This window comes from Stenella coeruleoalba, assembly GCF_951394435.1.
Source record: "Stenella coeruleoalba genome assembly, chromosome: 5".
NCBI classification, from domain to species: Eukaryota; Metazoa; Chordata; class Mammalia; order Artiodactyla; family Delphinidae; genus Stenella; species Stenella coeruleoalba.
This window is the reverse complement of record NC_137150.1, coordinates 64,037,703-64,056,870: the sequence shown is the minus strand read 5'-3', so window position 1 is coordinate 64,056,870 and position 19,168 is coordinate 64,037,703. Positions and strand designations below refer to the sequence as shown.

Genomic DNA, 19,168 nt, shown 5'->3' with positions numbered 1-19,168 from the left:
TTTACTTTGAGTGACCCCTGGGATCTTACCTATTGAATCTTAATGAAGAATGATGAAGGAAACAGTATTGTTAGGAATATTCTGTGAGCAACCAAGTGAACCTGGGGATATGCTGAATTCACCTGTCTTTAAAAGAGACAGCAAAGCCCGTCTCCTAGGAGCTGTCCCCAGAAGGACAAGTTAGGATGGCTGGGGACACGGCCTCTGTGTGTACTCTAGTCTACACTCTAATGTGTGGTAGATACTTTCCCTCAAGTATTTTAATGCATTTTGTTAACTTCCCCTGCCTTTTGCCATTTTGTCTGTTTTGAGTGAGGGGCTTTGAGAAAACTGAGTGAAAATAAGGGAAGGACCCTCGAGGAACCGGGGCGGAGGAATGGGAGGCCGTTCGCTGAGCCTCAAAGGGCTCTGGGCCCTGTCACCCTACCTGAAGCTAACTTTTCTGATCTCCAAAACAGTGAGTTGAACCAAATGCTTACTCAAATCCCGTCAAACATCAACATTTGGATTCTCTGGAGGCTGAAGGACTAGCTGATGACCAAGGACTACTGACACTCATTTTTAGAGGCACAATTTCTGGAAGTGGCTCAGAGATACCGCTTCTCCTTTTCTGCCCAGGAAACTGAGGCAGTGAGTTAGGGCCAGTCTCTCCTCCCGTATCAACTGCTGCCACGTTCCAATCCATGGTAAGTCAGCCACCGTCTGTTCAAAACAACCAGAAAAGCAGTTCTGGCAGCAGGGTAGGAAAACAAGTGTCAGGATGACTAACCACAGCCTCAGAGAAGCAAAAGATGGCTTTTGACAGATAAAACTGAATTATAATTTTGAGATATTAGATGTCTTTTTGTTCATGCCCTGATCCAGAAAGAGATTGCAACCTTTCTCCCCAGCTGTAGAGACATCAGTCAACTTGCACTTAAAAGGAATTTTATTAGCAATTGATATTAGAGGTCAGGAACACATTATGTCCTTATCCAGCAATCAGTCCCAGTTCTGGTACGATATTCTGCCATTAGAGCAAGAAGCCAGCGTTCTCCCACGAAGCACACCCAGAAGAGCACCGGGGGTGTTACTTAGAATTATTAACTTCCTCTACCTTTTATTGTTTTGTTGCTCTGAAATGGGGGGTTTCAAGAAAATTGGGCAAAAGCATTCTTAGACCATTTTAGCTCTGCTTCCATCCTGAACATTCCTCTGAGACAAGTCTCTGGTTATCTCCCAACGGTGGAGCCCACTTCCTCAAAATGCAATGTCAGGGACTCCCATTTAAGTTACCAGGGTAGGGTTGCCAGATTAAATACAGGACAGTGTTAGTAAGTCTCAAGTGTTGGGATACAAATACAGTATAAGTATATCCTAAGTATTGCAGGGCATACTTATACTAAGAAAGTATTTGTCTGAAATTCAAATTAAACTGTACATCCTGTATTTTATTTGCTAAATCAGTCAACCTCATACATGACGGGTAAGGCAAGTTACACATGAGTGACATGGGACTAAAAGCGAGTGCTGCAGGCTGTGGCACTGGGATACATGTCCCACAGGGCATTTACATACAATTTTTAAAAAACACTTTTGTGCTTTTTGTGAGGCAACAAAACATGTCTGCAGCTTGATTTGACGTGTGGACCACCAATTTCCAATCTTGGCTTGTTGGAGAGCTCTGAATATCAGGAAATATTCCTTACACCCAGTCAAAATCTGCTCCCTGTAACTAACTGTCAGCCCTCAATCCTAGTTCTGCCTTCCATCTAGTTCTGCCTTCCCAAGATAACCCTTCAGATATTTGAAGATCCCTCCCTGTTTGCCTCCATGCTCTCATTTCTAGGCTGGACAATTCCTAGTCCTTCCATTGTTTCTCTCTGGACATGGTTGGCTCCCAGTCTCCTCACCACACTGGTGCCTCTCCTCTGTGCTGATCGCAGATTGGCTTTTCCCCGCTGTCCTGGCTACAGTCTGATCAGTGCAGACTGCAACTGGAGGGTCGTGTTAGTTCTTTCACCCTCCTTTCTCAGATCTATACTGTTCTTGACCAAGCTCAGCTCTCCTTGTGCCCTCCTACCAGCCCTGATATGAGCCTGATTACACTTCCCTAAGAACTGGCATTTCAGCTCAAGGGCTAGAGAGTTCCTTTCCCCACTGAAGAGTTAGAAATGGGTTCAAATCCTGCCACTTTCACATGTTAGAGAAGTCACATAATCTAATATATATAATGTCAATTTCCTTATTTGTAAAATATAACACTTTGTGGGCATTAAAATGAGATAATATATGAAAAATACAGAGCATATATTATTTGTAGTAGTTATATTCTATGACTATAGAATCCTATGGGAACCCTGAACAGCAGATACAATACTGAAGTACTTTTTCCTAAAGGAAATATAGGGCTGGGTTCCTGTGAGCCTCTGGTCACAACATTCTTGTCAACTAATCAATACATAACCTTTTGTTGACGTGTATTTCTGTTTAGAGACACCTTATTTAATATACATTGTTGATTCATTAACCTTGAACTCATAGCTAACTCATACCTGAAGGAAGACTATATAACACACATTTTCTCTGTAAGGCACATCGCAGCCTTCTTGTGCTTGGGAACACTGGACAGCACTTTAGCACTGCCTTTGTGGGTTATTTTATACAGTGAAATCATGAACCAAAGGAAAATAATGCAGAAAACATAGCACTAAACACTGCAAAAAGGACACTTGTTTACAGTATGAGAGCTGAAACAAGAAGGCAGAGCGTTTATTCTACCTCAACTGGGAACGTGCACACTGGGCGACAAATTTTTTGCTGCTGTGCTCATGTCCAGGAATGACCTCAAAAGCGCCATGAGCAGTGATGTGGGAATTACAAATAAATTTTAGTGAGTGGGTGAATTCACAAATACAGAATCTGTGAATGACGACGATCGACTGCACTTCCCACCGTGGCCAACATGCTGGTACCACCTCCTAGACCTTAAGTACCTCTGTTACCAAGTTGCTCTGTTTTCTGGTTTTTGTTATTTTACTTGTTTAGCTTTTTCATACCTCTTTCTAATGCCCCAGTTGTTTTCAGAAAAGCATCGCGGCATTTTTGGCAGATGCTTCATAGTCGGGCAGAAATACATCAGGATCACCCAACCCATCCTGCTGCCTTGAAAAAGAGCCGCTTTCCACGGGAGGCTGGTTTCCCTTAGTTCTCCCATCTGCCTCCCTCCTGGTTCTGGCTCCCACCAGTCCCAGGGCCAGCAGGGTCGCCCCGAGACCTCACGCACAAACACACCCTGTTTTCTCACTTCCTCTCAGCCTCTCTTATTTGGGGTCGCTTAGGCAACAGAGGGCAGTGAATCACCAAGCTTTCTTTTCAGCCCTTTGCCTGATTAGCCTTTGGTACATCTGGAGAGAAGGATCCCTTCTATGCAGGGGAAACCACTCTGCCCGCAGGAACCTCCCACCTCTGCCTCTTCACTCAAGCCTCAAACTTCAAAATCAGGGAACTCTATACCTGGAGGGGCTGGGGGCCTTCCCTTACACTGTAACAATGGGGTGAGATGGGCTTACTAACCCCAGTTTACAGACAAGGAACTCGGGCTCAGAGAGGCTGAACAACTTGTCCAAGGTCGCTGGTTCCAAAGTTCTGGTTCTTTCCACTGTACCATGCAGCTTCTGCTTCTCAACCTTCACGACACAGAGCCAGGATACCTTGTCAGTCATAACATGAGCTATTTCTTTTTAAATAGCTTTATTGAGCTATAATCCACATACCATACAATTCACCGGTTTAAAATGTACAGCTCAATGGTTTTCAGTATATTCACAGATATGTGCAACCACCTCCACAGTCAGCTTCAGAGCATTTTTGTCACCTCAGAAGGAAACCCTGCATCCTTTAGGGATCACTGCTATTGTCCCTCAGCCCTGAGTGATCCCCAGTCTACTTTCTGTATCTATGTTTTTGCCTATTCTGGACATTTTACGTAAAAGATACCATATACTATGAGGTCTTTTGTGACTGGCTTCTTTCACTTAACCAAATGTTTTCAAGATTCAGCCATGTTGTAGCACGTACCCATGCTTCATTCCTTTTCATGGCCAAATAATATTCCACCGTGTGAATATTCCACATTTTGTTTATCCATTCACCAGTTGATGAACATTTGAACAGTATTGCTATAAACGTTGGTGTGCAAGTTATTATGTGGACACATAGCTTCATTTCTCTTGAGTACATACCTAGCAGTGCAATTGCTAGGAGCATGAGCTACCTCTTCTCAAATGCTGGAAGTCTGTGGGGACTTGAAGCCACACAGACCTTGGTTCAATTCTAACTCTGCTACTTTGTAGCTGTAGGATTTCAGGCAAACACACCTCTCTCTTAGTCTTAGCCTCCTCATATGTAAGATAGAGATAATTACACCCACTTCCCAGTAGTTTTGCTGGCACTAGATGAGATAGTAAGGGGGAAATTCTTTGTCCAGGAAATGACCCAAAGGAGCAGGTACTCAATAAAGGCAGCTATTCTAAAATCTCTCCAAATATGGAATCCCTGCAGGAGGAGGCTTAAGAGGAGCCACTGATGCTGAAAAGGTTGGGAACAGTGGGCTGGTGGTCTCTTCAGCCCCTCCCCACTTTCATGACCAGTGACTTACGAGTCTGTGAGTGGCTATGAGATGGTGTCTGGGGAGCAGGTGGAGGGGAGGAGGGCGCGGTGGAGCGAGGTGGGGACGGGGCCGCAGGAGAGCAGAGAGCTCCGTGCCTCGGAGGGGGAGAGGAGCAGCTACTTGCACAGAAAGGGGAACGTGATCTCTCTCCCTTCATTTCTGCCAGGCCTTGTGCTGCCCCCTCGGTCTTCTCTTATCTCCGCTAAAGGATCGCATTTCCTTTCACTTGCGCGAAATGGGTTCCTGTTTCCCCGGCGCCCACGTGGCCCTTTGTGAGTCAGCAGCCGCCGGGGCTCAGCACCCTGGTTGAGTGGTTCCGGAATTGATGAGCTCCGAGGGAAAGGCTGCCAGCACTTTGTCCCCTGGGAGCGCTGTGGGCACAGATTTGTTCCCATTGTTCCCGCCCCGCCTTCCAGAATAGGCCGCATTAGCCGGCGCGCTGACTGGGGCCGGACAAGGGGGTCCCGGCTGGGGTGCTGACCTCGGCGCTTCTCAGCACACCCGCACGCTATGCCGAGCTCACGGGAAGCCGATGACCCTGGCTTGGCGGGTCCTGCAGGATCCAGCGCTCAGGACAGCGAGAGAAATCTTTAGATTGTGCTCCGGTGAGCGGGGGAGGCGAAGGGGGCTTCCCGCAGGTCGGTTATAAACTAGAAACGAAAGTATCTCGACCACTAACAAGCTCCGGGGGCCTCCTCTAAAGGCCAGGGGTCCTTGCAGTGGGGAGGGAGTCGCTTTTCACACCACGCTGGCTGTGTCACACAGCGGCTCAGCAGCAGCTGCTATAGGCGCTGTGTCGGCAGGTGCTAGTCCAGAGTTTACAGGGCTGTTTCACGTGCAATTCCACACGTGCCCCTAACCACGGGTTATGTGAGAAAAAGAAGACAGTTATTGTTATTCCCATTTTACATGTGAATAAACTGAGTCCCTGAAGGACTGTGGGGGTCATTTACGGACTTCTTGGGCTCCCATAGTCAACAGCAGCCCTTTGGTATGACAGGTTCATGCCAAAAGCCTCTCCCATGATATGACAATTTTGAAAAAGTCCTTTCTCTCATTTTTATCACACGTAGAACGCATACTTTCAGAGTAGGTGGCTCCTGTGATTTCATGGAATGTTAGTGAAATCCAAGTGAGCATGGGGGTGCTGGGCTGGGGGGGAATGTGCGAGTGTCTGTGAGTGTGCATCAGAAAGACAAATAGAAGCGCTTTCTGTTTATCCATTGTTTCGTGTTATCTTCTTCCTTTCTGCCCTCCATCTTTCTGGTTTCTAGCTGGGCCCTGCCACAAAAGAACGACACATCTGGCAGGTCTGTCGAGCAAAACGGAGGTGTGATGGCTTCTCCTTCAGGTATACTCCCTTTTAAGCAAATCCAATTCACGAAGAGTTTCAAATGTGCAAAACAAATAAATCAGGAAGAATATCAACTTTAAAGTGACTACCTATGGGAGTCTTTAAAAAATTCACATTTAAAATTTCAGCAAAAATTCAATGCTCACAGAACGCTTACTATCAAAGAATTTGTGAAAGTGAGAATCTATTGGGTGGTAGAGGTTGAGGTACCCAAATTTATCAGAGGAGATGCTCTCAGCCATGACAGTCTCGTGCTATTCTTACACCCTGGAAAGAGGACCCTTTCCCTGCCTCGGGGCCCGTGCTTAGGAGGACTCTACATATCACAAACTCCAAAATATAGAATGTTTTCTGTCTTTCTGTCTAAATCTGTCTCCCGCTGTCTCTGTCTCTGTCCATCTGTCTTCCTCTGGTTTGATAACCAATTGAGTGAAGAGGAATTACAGGAGAGGGTCACTTGGGCTGAAATGGACCCCCTAGACCAAGGAAGAGGGAGAAAACCACAGCCTCTGTCCTGGGAAACCAGAGAAAGCGGGTCGGATTAATTTACTTATTTGGGGGTTAGCTTCATTAAATTCACCCTTTTTAAAAGTATTTGGTTTGATGAGTTTTGACAGATGTATGCAGCTGTGAAACCACCAACACAATCAAGACGTAGAATACTTTCATCACCCAGTCAAATCCCCTTAGGTCCCACTGCAGCTAATCCCCTCTGCCCTCCCTGCTCTGGCAACCCCTGATCTGTCTTCTCTCCCCATAGCTCCTCTTTTCTAGAATGTCATAAAGGTGGAACCGTGCAGTATGCACCCTTCTGTGCCTGGCTTATTCTACTTAACATAAAATGCTTTTGAGCTACATCTAAGTTGTTGCTTATAGTAGTTTTCTTCTTTTAATTACTGAGTGGTGTTCTGGTGTATGGATGTACCACATTTTGTTTTACCGTTTACCAGTTGAAGGAAATTGGGGTGCTTCCAGAAGCCCTGCTTTGTTGACAGTCACTTCAAATCACCCAGAGTAGGTACATAGCCAGAGTCGTTTCCACAAGATAACTATGCGCTTTCCCTTCTCTCTACATGGGTGATGTAGTTTGGGGAGGTGCTTAGAATTGCCTGGAAATCCTGAGTCGGCAAAATGACACGCAGGGAGGGGAATCTGCTTGCCTCAGCTTCCTGGGAGACCTTGATTGTGTCCATCCGTTTCAGTCCCGAGGGTCTAGTCACCAGTTGGGAGTCCTGGGCCCAGGTCCAGCTTCTACCCCATCCTGGCTCACAGGCTCACAGGTGGCCGGGCTGACCCAGGGAAGAGCTCACCTCCTTTAGCCTCTGGGATGCAAGGGTAGTGCTTGGGAACAGGCTGCGAGGCCCAGCTAGGAAAGCAGGCCCGTTGGGGGGACAGCTTCGCTGAGTTTCTACATGGTTAGCCAGCTGGTGTAGGGGGTATATGGGCCTCCGTCTGCACTCTCGCTCCAGGCCTGCTCCTGCTGGTAGCTGGGGAGGCCGGCTGGGAGCCTCTTCCCACACTCCCGCAAGCAAATGGCACCGGTGGCCCTCTAGCGGTTCAGACGAGTAAATTCTGTGTCTAAAAGCACCTGCTCTGCCCCCAGAGTGTAGCTTGTGTGCTGGGAGGATCTTACCTCATTGTTCCATCTGGTCCCCTGACTGACGGCAGCTGTCGGGCCAGGAGAAAACAACCCGTGCTTGGCAGTCCTCCCCGGCGTCCCCCATCCGCTGCCTCTCCAACCCCCTCACAGTAGCTGTTTCCTCCTTGCCATCCTGAGCCCTACCACACGCCCCAGCCTCTGCAGATACCTCCACCTCCTACTCAGTGGGGAAAAGAAACACCACAGGGCCAGGTTTGCTCGGCCTCCTCCCCGCTCCCTGCACGTTTCTTCCTGTCTCTCCCTCAGGGGCCCCTGACATTTTGTTCTGGATCCTCTTCCCTCTTGACTCTCCGACGGATTCACCTTCCCCTCTCTCTCCACATAAATGACTCCCACATCTACGTCTGCAGATCCACAGGCCCCAGCCACCGTCGTGTCCTCACCTCCTCCCATCTCCACGCGGTCACAAAATCCTGTCCAGTTTACCTTCTGTGGATTCCTTGAAGCCTCCCTTTCTGCCAGCACCCCCCGCCCCCCGTGCCTCTGCTTGTGTCCTCAGGGTATCCTCCCCCAGGCCTCCAGCCTTCTCTCTCTCCTCAGCAATCCAGAAGCCTTCCTGTGTTCAGAGTGTTCTTTCTAAACCACAGCTGTGATTGTGTCACTTCCTTGATTTAAACCCTTCTAGTTCATTTCTCAGGTTCGGAGTGTTCTGAACAAAATCCAGATTTCCCAGACCATGACACACGTCCCTGCTGAGGCAGCGCGCTGTGCCTCGGGCCTCGGGGTGCAGTTGTGCAGCGTGTGCATGGAGCCATGCAGCCAAGGGGGGTGCCCACACGCAGGTAGAGAAGGGGGCATGGGGAGGCCCCAGGCTCACAGAGGGGCTCACAGGCCTCAGCTCCTTCTGCTTCCCCAACTCCCTCACCCTCAACTCTAATCCCCTGCAAATCGCTGATAATTCTTCAAAGGCAGCAGGCTGTTTCCTGCCAGGAGTAATCCTCCTACCTTCTTCCCCCCTGTGAGTCTCCTCCTCATCTTTGCTATCAGCTCAGATGTCCCCTGGGGGGACGTTGGGGGGAGGAGAGGGTCTCCTCTGACCACATCGCCTCTTCCCATAAGGCTAGACACTCTCTTCCGAGCTCCCGCAACTCTCCATCCTTGCCACTACCCCAGTCCTCAGTATCCTCAGTCGTCATTGCCTCTCCACGTTTCTCTTGCTCTTTAGACCGTGAACTCCTTGAGGTCAAAGGCTGTGTCTTGTCCAGCGCAGATGTTTGTGGTTACATGGACGTTTATTGTGCACCTACTAAGCCTGTTCCATCACTGCAGCACTCCTGAGCCAGAAATGCTAAATGAGAAGTTATAGGTCAGGAAGCTAAAGCTCAGAGGGATGAAGTAACTGGCCCAGTATCACAGAGACACGAGCGACAGAGCGCAGATTCAAACCCGGGCTGCCCACTCTCTTTCTGCTCCACCCACTTTCTTACCAGGCAAGATACCATAACTTCCAGTTTTGAGCCACAGACAGGGGTCATGAACCTCCACCTGTGCTGATGCCAGCTGCTACTTTAACTCAGCACTAACCTGTCACTGCTGCTGGCAATGCCCTCTCGCAAAGGGAAGCCCCAGTCAGGCAGAGCTGGGTTCTTCAAATGTTTTCATCAGCTCTGTGGAGTTGTGGGCTGGCTTTTTCTGGTGGACAGAGTTTTTTTTTCCTGCCGTTGTATAAACACTGGCGTAGACTTTCCTGTTTCTAAACGAAAAATGGTTGATATTTTAATAAACTTAAATATGATTTTAAATATCATATAAAGCGATGATAGTATGAGAAGAAAAACCCCCGGGGTGTGATTAGCAATTTGACATTTCCATTCTGATGGGAATATTAATGGCATTCTAGAAACAGTGTCATTATGATTAAGACATTGCAACTGTAGAAACTTAGAAGTGTGAACTGCAGCATAGGAATAAATGCCAATATCCCACCAGGGCCAGTTGTGTATGTCAGTTTCATTGGCTCCCCCTTCACAACTAAAGTTCTAACCTCATTGCAAGGAGCACCAAGAGGTTTCCTAAGATCAAAGACTATCTGAGCTGCTGGGGATGCTAGAGCATCTAGTCCATTACACTGCCTTGCAGAAGAGGAAACTGTGGTCCAGAGAGCAGGCATGCCTTGCCCAAGGTCACCAAGTTCATCAGGGGCACAGCCAGGAGTAGGATCCAGGTCTTTCTCCCCAGACCAGCACTCTCTGTCTTATACCATGCTGCCCCTATGTGCCCCTCTCTGAGCTGCAGTTTTCCCCTCTGCAAAATGATGCCTTAGTCAGTTTGGGCTGCTGTAACAAATTACCTTAGACTGGGTAGCCTAAACAGCAAATATTTATTTCTTACAGTTCTGGAGGCTGGTAAGTCCAAGGTCAAGGCATGGGCAGATTTGGTTTCTGGTGAGAGCCTGCTTCCTGGGATGCAGACGGCCATCTTTTTGTGTCCTCACAGACAGAGAGCAGAAAGGAAGTCTCTGTTCCTGTTCCTGAGGGCTCTGCCCTCACAACCTAATTTTCTGTTTTATAGTTTATCCTGACAGATAATTTTATTTTATATTTATTTATTTATCTATGTATTTATTTATATTTATTTTGGCCGCACTGGGTCTTAGTTGCGGCACACGGGATCTTCATTGCGGCATGCGGGCTTCTTAGCTGCCGCATGTAAACTCTTAGTTGCGGCGTGCGGGATCTAGTTCCCTGACCAGGGATTGAACCTGGGCCCTCTGCATTGGGAGCACAGAGTCTTACCCACTGGACCACTAGGGAAGTCCCCTGACAGATAATTTTAATAATATCTTAAGCCTTGACCCAGTTGAAATCTGAGTAATTTGTATATGCCATAGGTAATTAAACGTTTCTAGGTTTTAACAAGACTTTGTATAACTCTTGGAAAAAGAGTGTGGTGTCTTTGGAGACAAACTGATGTGAAACTTTTTCTTTTTTTCAGTTATATATATATTTTCAGATTCTTTTCCATTATAGGTTATTACAAGATATTGAATATAGTTCCCTGTGCTAGACAGTAGGTCCTTATTGCTTCTCTACATTATGGATAGTAGTTTGTATCTGTTAATCCCATACTCCTAATTTATCTCTCCCCCCTTTCTTTGCCCTTTGGTAACCATAAGTTTGTTTTCTACGTCTGTCAGTCTGTTCCTGTTTTGTGTATAGATTCATTTGTATTACTTTTTAGACTCCACATATAAGTGATATCATATAATATATCAACTTACTTCACTAAGTATAGTATTCTCTAGGTTCATCCATGTTGCTGCAAATGGCAATATTTCATTCCTTTTTATGCCAGAGTAATATTCCATTGTATATATGTACCACATCTTCTTTATCCATTCTGTTGATGGACATCTGAGTTGCTTCCGTGTCTTGGCTATTGTAAATAGTGCTACTATGAACATTGGGGTGCATGTATCTTTTCAAATTAGAGTTTCTGTCTTTTCCAGATATAAACCCAAGAGTGGGATTGCTGGATCATATGGTAGTTCTATTTTTAGTTTTTTAAGGAACCTCCATATTATTTTCCATAGTGGCTGCACCAGTTTACATTCCCACCAACAGTGTAAGAGGGCTCCCTTTTCTCCTCACCCTCTCTAGCATCTGTTATTTGTAGGTTTTTTGATGACGGCCATTCTGACCGGTGTGAGGTGATACCTCATTGTCATTTTGATTTGCATTTCTCTAATAATTAGTGATGTTGAGTATCTTTTCATGTTGGCCATCTGTATGCCTTCTTTGGAGAAATGTCTATGTAGGTCTTCTGCCCATTTTTTGATTGGGTTGTTTGTTTTTTTGATATTGGATCTTCATAACCTAATTATGTCCTAAAGGCCCCACCTCCGAATGCCACCACACTGGGGATTAAGCATCAATATATGAATTTGCAGGGGCACACAAATGTTCAGTCCATAGCAAATGGAAATTTAAAATAATTCTTAGATTTCAGGGTTGTGAGGATTAAATGGGATAGTGTATGTGAGTTGCTTTGTAAATTGCAGGTAACACACAAATGCTGGGAGGCAGTGGAGAGGAAAAGCATGCGTTTTAGAGACCAGCCTGGTTGGAATCCTTGCTTCCCACCTGCTTCTTTAAGCCCCAGTTCCTATAAAATAGGATGATCCCATCTCCTGCATAAAGCTGTTATGAGATTTAAATGAGATATTTCATGTAAATTTATACTTCTCTGTCAAAATATTAACTAGTAAATTCTCTGTCAAAGATGAAGAATATTAATTCTCTGTGTTTCATGTGCTGCCCACCTTTTGAAGGGAGCACTGAAATCAGGCATTTGGGAATATTGCTAGAAATAGAAGAATGTTGGTTTTAACAGGAATTGGCCCAAATTAAACACATAGAGACTTTCCTTATCCAAGAGTGCCTACCATTTCCAAGGTGTCAGTGAAACCAGCTTAGTGGAGAACAGGCAGAAATGACTTCTCATGAGGTTGACAAGATGTCAAGGGCTGGCTGTCAGAACGAAGGCCTGTTGCTTCAGTGTTCAAAGGACTAGGCTGTGCTATTTACGGGAGCCTTATTTGCTTATGTAAGGAAACCCTCAAGGCTGCCATATTTACAGCCAGAGCAGATTAGCCCCTCAGGGCTGCCCTGTGAAGGGGAAGGGACTGGTAACTCTCTAGTTAGCTTTTCTCCTCTGCTATAATGGAGGATGGTATCAGTAAGAGATGCTTGACCAGATTTCACATTTTTTCCAACTTGTTTTTAGGCCCTCGGTGTCCTGCTTTCCTGTTCTTACCCCCCCCCTTTTTTTTAACTTTTTAAGGTGGTGCACGTGTACAAAAGCTGCACACAGTACAGAATGGGGTTCCGTCTCCTCTCAGCCCTCCTCTACCCTGACACCCCACCCTCCCTACCAGCGGGCAGCCACCAATGCCGTATTCTCATCTCTCTCTTCAGGGATATGCTTTTCATTCTGTTCTATTTATTCAATTAAGAAATACCCATTGAGGCCTTTTCCCCGGGAGCGTGGCCCACGGCGGCCGCGGGGCGCCACCTTCGGCTGGGCGGCTTCCGGTGGGACCAGCGCTCCGCAGGGTCTGCCTGGCCCCCGACCGAGCGCGCGGCCTGCGGCCCGGAGGGGCGGGCGGAGGGGACTGCCGGCGAGGGGTGCCCGAGTCAGGCACCGGAGATCGTACCGGTCCCAAGTTTGACATCAATATGCTGGTTTCACTTCTGAGGCAAGAGACATTTGTGTCCTTGAGGTGCCTCCAGAAATGAAATATACAGATAACTTTGTAATTGGTAGTGGAACTTCCGCTGGACACATACATGCCATGGCCTACTACATTGTGAAAATGTACAAACACCTGAAATGTAACAGTGAGCCTCATGTTAACACCGAAGGGAAGGACGCTGCTGGCCGGCTCTGTGTGGACTTTGGCAGCATGGTGATTCATTCGATGCTTCCGGAAACCAGAGAAACCTATGAATTAGAGAAATTATGGACCCTACATTCTTATGATGACCAGTTAGCTCAGATAGCACCTGAGACCTTACCTGAAAACTTCATCCTTGGAATAGAAGATGATACTTCACCTCTGGCTCCTGTGGAGTTTAAATGGGAATAAAATGACATGAACTGCTCTGGTCAAAAAAAAAAAAAAAAAAAAAGAAAAGAAATCCTCATTGAGTGCCTGTTCTAGGTATTGCAGATAGAGCAGTGACTAAAAAAGAAGTCAAAAATTCTGTCCTTAAAGAGCTTACGTTCAGATGGTACTTCCATTTACCTTTGTACGTGCACTCTCTGCTTTTTTTTTTTTTTTTTTTTTTTTTTTTTAATGCGGTATGCGGGCCTCTCACTGTTGTGGCCTCTCCCGTTGCGGAGCACAGGCTCTGGACACGCAGGCTCAGTGGCCATGGCTCACGGGCCCAGCCGCTCCACGGCATGTGGGATCTTCCCGGACCGGGGCACGAACCCCTGTCCCCTGCATCGGCAGGCAGACTCTCAACCACTGCGCCACCAGGGAAGCCCCGACTCTATGCTTTTATACGATGTCCACCCCTGCTTCAGTACATCAATCATTGTCTGTTTTACACACTTTTCTGTACCTTGCTTTTTTCACTTAATCCTACTTCTAGGAGGTTAATGATAAAGGCCACGTTTAAATCTAGCCCAGAGGCCCTTTTGTTTGGATCAGCCTTGGCCAGAAGAAAGGTAAAGCCCGCAAATGACTCCTGGCCAGACAGGTAGGAAGGAAGGGCTGGCATTGCAGTCTTCTGGGGGACAGCCTTGGTAACCAGGTCCAGATTCCCACAGGAGAGTTAATGTTGGATTAATCAGGGCTTTTTATGTTCTCAGTGTCAAAAATCCAACTCAAAGTGGCTTAAACAAAAAAGGGGATCTATTGGCTCTCAAAGGTGGTAAGGCCTCAGGGGCAACTCCCAGAGAAGGAAGAGGACAAAAGAACCAGCTCAAGAGTCCAAGGTTATGTCCAACTTTCCATCTGTCCCCCTTTGCTGCCTGTCTGGTTCAATGCTCATTTGGGTCTCCATCTGTCCTCAGGAAGCAGCCACTTTGCATCTTGGGGGGGGAACAAAAGTGCTACAGGTCAGGCAAGGACACCCATTGGCCAGGACAGGGTCACATGCTTACCTTTTTGTCTGGGGGGATGGTGTATGTTACCAGGAGAAGGGGCATGGGAACATTCTCAAAACAGATAGCAACAGTTCCTAAGCCCTGTTTGATGGGCTTTTGCAGTCACTCTTCCTGGCAGCATCCTTGCCAGTCTAATGTTTCTTGGGCCAAATGGCATACCTAAAACTTAAGTTACAATGGAAATTTCCAGAGCTATTTTAGAGGGCTTTATACAACTTTTGTTTTGCTGCACTGACAAATCATTCTTTCACTGATTCATTCATTCATCCAACATTAATAAGCACTTAACCATATACCAGGTGCTGTTCTGGGCTTCTGAAGATACCTTGACGTATGAAAGATACCCAGTCCCTGGTCTGGAAAAAGACTCAGTCCCTGCCCTGAAAGCGTGAGGAAAGGAAATGGGCAAAGGGCTTCTGAGACGGTTGCCCGACACAGGCTGTGTACAGCAGGCTGTGTACAGATGCTGCGGGAAGGGGGGTGCAGCTTACTCTACCTGCGGGGAGACTTCAGAGAAGAGGGGCGCACACAAGCAGAGCCTTTGCGGGGTGAGGGGGTGACTTAAGATATTTATTAGGACACTTTGGGAGACAATAAATAGAAAGCAAATTTAGCTAACTCAACTCCAGTTTAAAAAAAAAAAAGCATCATACGATTATAGCGGTATTCTGGAAGTCCCGGAATCAAGACCTGGAGAACCAAAGGCAACCCAGGCAGCAGCTCTCTCTCTGCATCTCTTGTCTTTACTTCTCTCTGTCTTTATTTGTCTGTCTGTTTGTCTGTCTGTCTCCCAACCACCCCTCCCCACAGGCCCACTTTCCCTCCCCTTAGTCCACATGTGGGAGCGTGGCAGGTGGAGGGAAAGGGTGAAGGCTGTCTGAGTGGGAGAATAGAATGGGGAGGTAGATGAAGGCTAATGGAAAAGCCTAGAGTTCCACGTCAGGACTGGAACCTCATGGAGGCCAGGCACGTGAGCCTTCCCAGGAAGCAGAGGGAGGTCAGCCATGGCAAAGGGAGGGCCAGTTATCCCAAAGGAGCAAGAAGGGAAAATGCCTGACTTCCAAGAGGGATGATTCCTGCCAAAGGGGCCACCTGGCAGAAGAAATGTCCCAGAGAACTAAGGGAGGAAGACGACCTTACACCAGAAGGATAAAAAAGAGCAGAAGGCCTGCATCCATCTCCAGAGCATGTACTAGTCACAAGCCAGTGAGTCTTGCCCAGAAAGAAGTGCAACAGAAAAAAAGAAGAAAGTCCTTTCAATGTGAGTTTTACACCCACACACTCTTGTTCTCGCAGAAGCCCCAGGCCCCGTGGGCACTGGAGTCAAAGGTTAACGGGAAGAGTTTCTTCAGTGGTCCCTCAGTGCTGCCATGTGGGAGTGAGCTCACCATCATCACAGTCCCAGCTCCCAGGTGGCTGCAAACCGTGTGCACAGCAATGGTTAGTGACAAAGAAAGAAACTTGCCTCTTCTCTGGATGCAATAAGCCAGTGGCCTGCAGAAGGACATGATGGGAGGGTACACCTCTGAGGCCCCTTCCACAGGGATGTCACCAATCCCTCAATTTGTTTACTTGTGGCCTGGACTCTGAAATCACTAACATCACACACACACTTCAGCCCCTACTAGATGATTTTCTGTATGGGCAGAGCAAACCCACAAGTTCACGAAGTCCAGAATACTCCCAGCAGCCACTGCTGCTATCCATTCCTACTTGAATGTTGGGGCAGGAAAAATGCTTCTCCACCCTCCAGATTATTCCAACCTTAAAGGTCAACTGGGTGTTCATACTATATTTTATTTATATATTAAGTGGTCTTGTTTTTGCTTTGCAAGTGTTCCTCCCATCTCTATTTGACTGGAGCATGGATTGGGTAGCATGGGGCAGAGGGGGTGGGATGTAAGACCGCCCGTTTCAACAGGCTCTGAAACTATCCCACTCTCCCTTGTGGTGTGTCTCCGGATGGGTGGTCTTATTTTATTTCTTCTAAATGTTCCACTCACGTCCCCCCATCCTACCTCAACACTTTGGCCCAGGGCAACCAAGTTTCTGATAATATAAGAAAGATGGTGCAACTAGAAATAGAAGGCTGTGGGATTGGGGGGTCTTTAAAATAAGATACGTTCAGTACACATGTTCAGTTATTCCTTTCTTCAAGGCTGGGCTTTGAAGGGCAACGCTGACACCTGGAGTCCAGCTCTCCAGACTCTGTGGGCAGGGGCAAATCGGACAAATCAGACAAACTCAACACTTACGGAAGGTCATTTCTGAGCACGTGGAAGAGGGATCTGGGTTCAGATCCAGCTAAAAATGATAGTTTGTATTTCCTGAGCCCAGACTATGAGCTAAGCACTTTTCATTGATCATGTCACCTAATCTTTGCACATTGAACCTGATAAATGGGGGTTATTACCCCATGTAATAGAAGAGCAAGCTGATGTTCAGAGCAATTTACAATTCACCCAAAGTCACACACTTTGTAAGTGACAAAGCCAGAATTCAAATCCAAGCGGTTTAAATTCAGAACCAATACCTCACATGGTCTTACCACTTAGCTGTGTGTTTGGGGAAAATAACTTGACCAAGCTTCAATTTCCTTACCTAAAACTATAATAACAGTACCTACATTCAGTGTTATTAAGAACATTCCATGGGATGAGGAGTTTAGAGCAGCCAGCACACAGGGACCAACGAGTGGCAGCAGTCATTATGTGATGATTTGTAAGGGACAAGCCTCCCAGAGCCACACTGGATAGTTTCCTTGAACCCTGTGCTGGCATCCAGGGCTGTGTTGTCCTCAGCCCTCAGATCTCTCCAGGGGAGGGTGGCTCGGGATGGACCTTGACTCACAAAGCCTCCGACAGTGAGAAGGAGGTCCTCATTGGGTACAGCATAAAGCCCCTCGTTCAGCCGGGTGATGGGATGCGCCTGCCTCTGGCTCTTCCCAGCCAAGCCCCACTGGGCTCAGAGGGGAACCTCTTCCCAGCACTCAAGAGGACCCTCTTGGGCTGGCCTGTGAGTTGCTGGCAGTGGGTGGTGGGTGGTCTCTCTAGCTAGAATGCTCCTGAGAACAGATGGGGCTCTCCGAGCTGTTTGAAGGTGGCAGCTTGATGTATATTAACTGGCAAACTGCTCATCGTGTAGAGGCGGCCCGGAAGGAGGCCTGCAGTTGTGAGTGGGCGAAGGGGACCACAGAGGGAAGCTGGCAAGCGCAAGGCACCGTGTAGGCGGAGGCAAGGGCAGAACCGTGGGCGTGCGTGCTCAGAAGGTGAGGAGGTGAAACAGCTCGGCTCAGAGCCCACTTGGCCCTGACTCCTCACCACGAGAAGCATATTGGTTAACATTTGCTTAACTGGTCTCATAGAAACAGCATTGTGGGAGCCTGGAATCAGAGTGTGGTGCTGCAGGAGGCCTTGCCGCTCTCCTGGTGCAATTTGCAGATGGGAGAACGAGGTGGGGGAGTCTTGTCTGACTTGCATGCACAGTAACCTGTCTTCACCCTGGTCGTTGGCAAAAGGCAGTCTCTTCATAAATAAATCCAAGTATTTAGACTTTATTTTGCTTCTTTTTTAAATTTTAAAAGTGTGATGATCAATGCAAAAGAAGTTTTGAAAGAAAAAAACTCATCCAATACCCTAATTATGATCATTTTGTGCATTCATTTTCAGGCCTTTAAAACATATTTTTATGCAATTGCAATCATAGAGGAGAGAAAATTCCATCTTCTCATTCAATAGCATAATATTTTCTCATGCTACAGTCTTCAGAATTGTCACCCCAAAAAATACCCCATAGTTGAACAGTAAATTAATGTTCAACGACAGAGTTGAACCCATGAAACTTGACTGGTCCGAATTTAGTTATGACTTCTCGATAACAACTTCATGTCTGTCTGGTATCCCTTCTGTTCTATCAGGACAGATCATATTTTACAAAAAGATCGTTTGTACGAAAAAAGTACTTCTGCCTGGATTCCATCCCAGGACAACGAAATCAGAATCTCTGGGCACAGGGTCTAGGCATTATTGTTTTTAAAAATTTTCCCAAGTGATTCTAATGGGTCTTAATCTTGGCTACTCATTACAATGTGTTGCAGCACTTATATAAAAAGCTCTCCTCCTAGGCTGCACCCCAGACCTTTTAAATCATGAGTGGTGGGGCTGGACCTCGGGCATCAGTACTTGTTAAAGCTCCCCAGGTGATTCCAGTGTGTGCCATCTGCTACTGTTTCATCTCATCAGGAGGCCCATTTGTTGGTTTTCCCATCCTTAGTGGTCTCACTAAGACCAAACAGTGGGCTCAGGTGGTGATATCCATACTGCTCCGGGGCAGTTCCCGTTAACATACCAATCTGATATTTCATCCACTGATGAAAAGATGCTTTTTCTAATTCTGCATTCTGGTCACATTTTCAAGTGCGAATTCTTCTATAAAAAAGAACTTTCTCGGGCTTCCCTGGTGGCGCAGTGGTTGAGAGTCCGCCTGCCGATGCAGGGGACACGGGTTCATGCCCCGGTCTGGGAGGATCCCATATGCCACGGAGCGGTTGGGCCCGTGAGCCATGGCCGCTGAGCCTGCGCGTCCGGAGCCTGTGCTCCGCAACAGGAGAGGCCACACAAAAACAAAACAAACAAAAAAAAAAGAGCTTTCTCTTATTCATCTGGACTATTTGGTTAACCCTGAAATACAGTCCACCCAGGCAAGGCAAGATAAGTGGTTCATCTTAACCAGGAAAAATCAGCACATCTTTTTCTGAGACCACTTGAGGGAGATGAGGGTTGAAAATGCAAACATTCTAGGAGGTGAAGATCAGAAGAGAGGAAGGGGAGTTCACATTATAACCTGAGGTCAGATCAGCCTCAGCAAGTGAGGGAAGCAGAAAAAGAAT

General features: G+C 47.1%; 1 pseudogene across 1 annotated transcript; it reads left to right on the top strand.

Annotated features, from left to right (window-relative positions):
* Nucleotides 1-4,886: 4,886 nt before the first annotated feature.
* Nucleotides 4,887-13,276, top strand: LOC307186348 (mitochondrial assembly of ribosomal large subunit protein 1-like; annotated as a pseudogene). The gene is made up of 3 exons: nucleotides 4,887-4,923; nucleotides 7,475-7,570; nucleotides 12,620-13,276. The product of its transcript is annotated as a mitochondrial assembly of ribosomal large subunit protein 1-like (transcript).
* The last annotated feature ends 5,892 nt before the right edge of the window (nucleotides 13,277-19,168 follow it).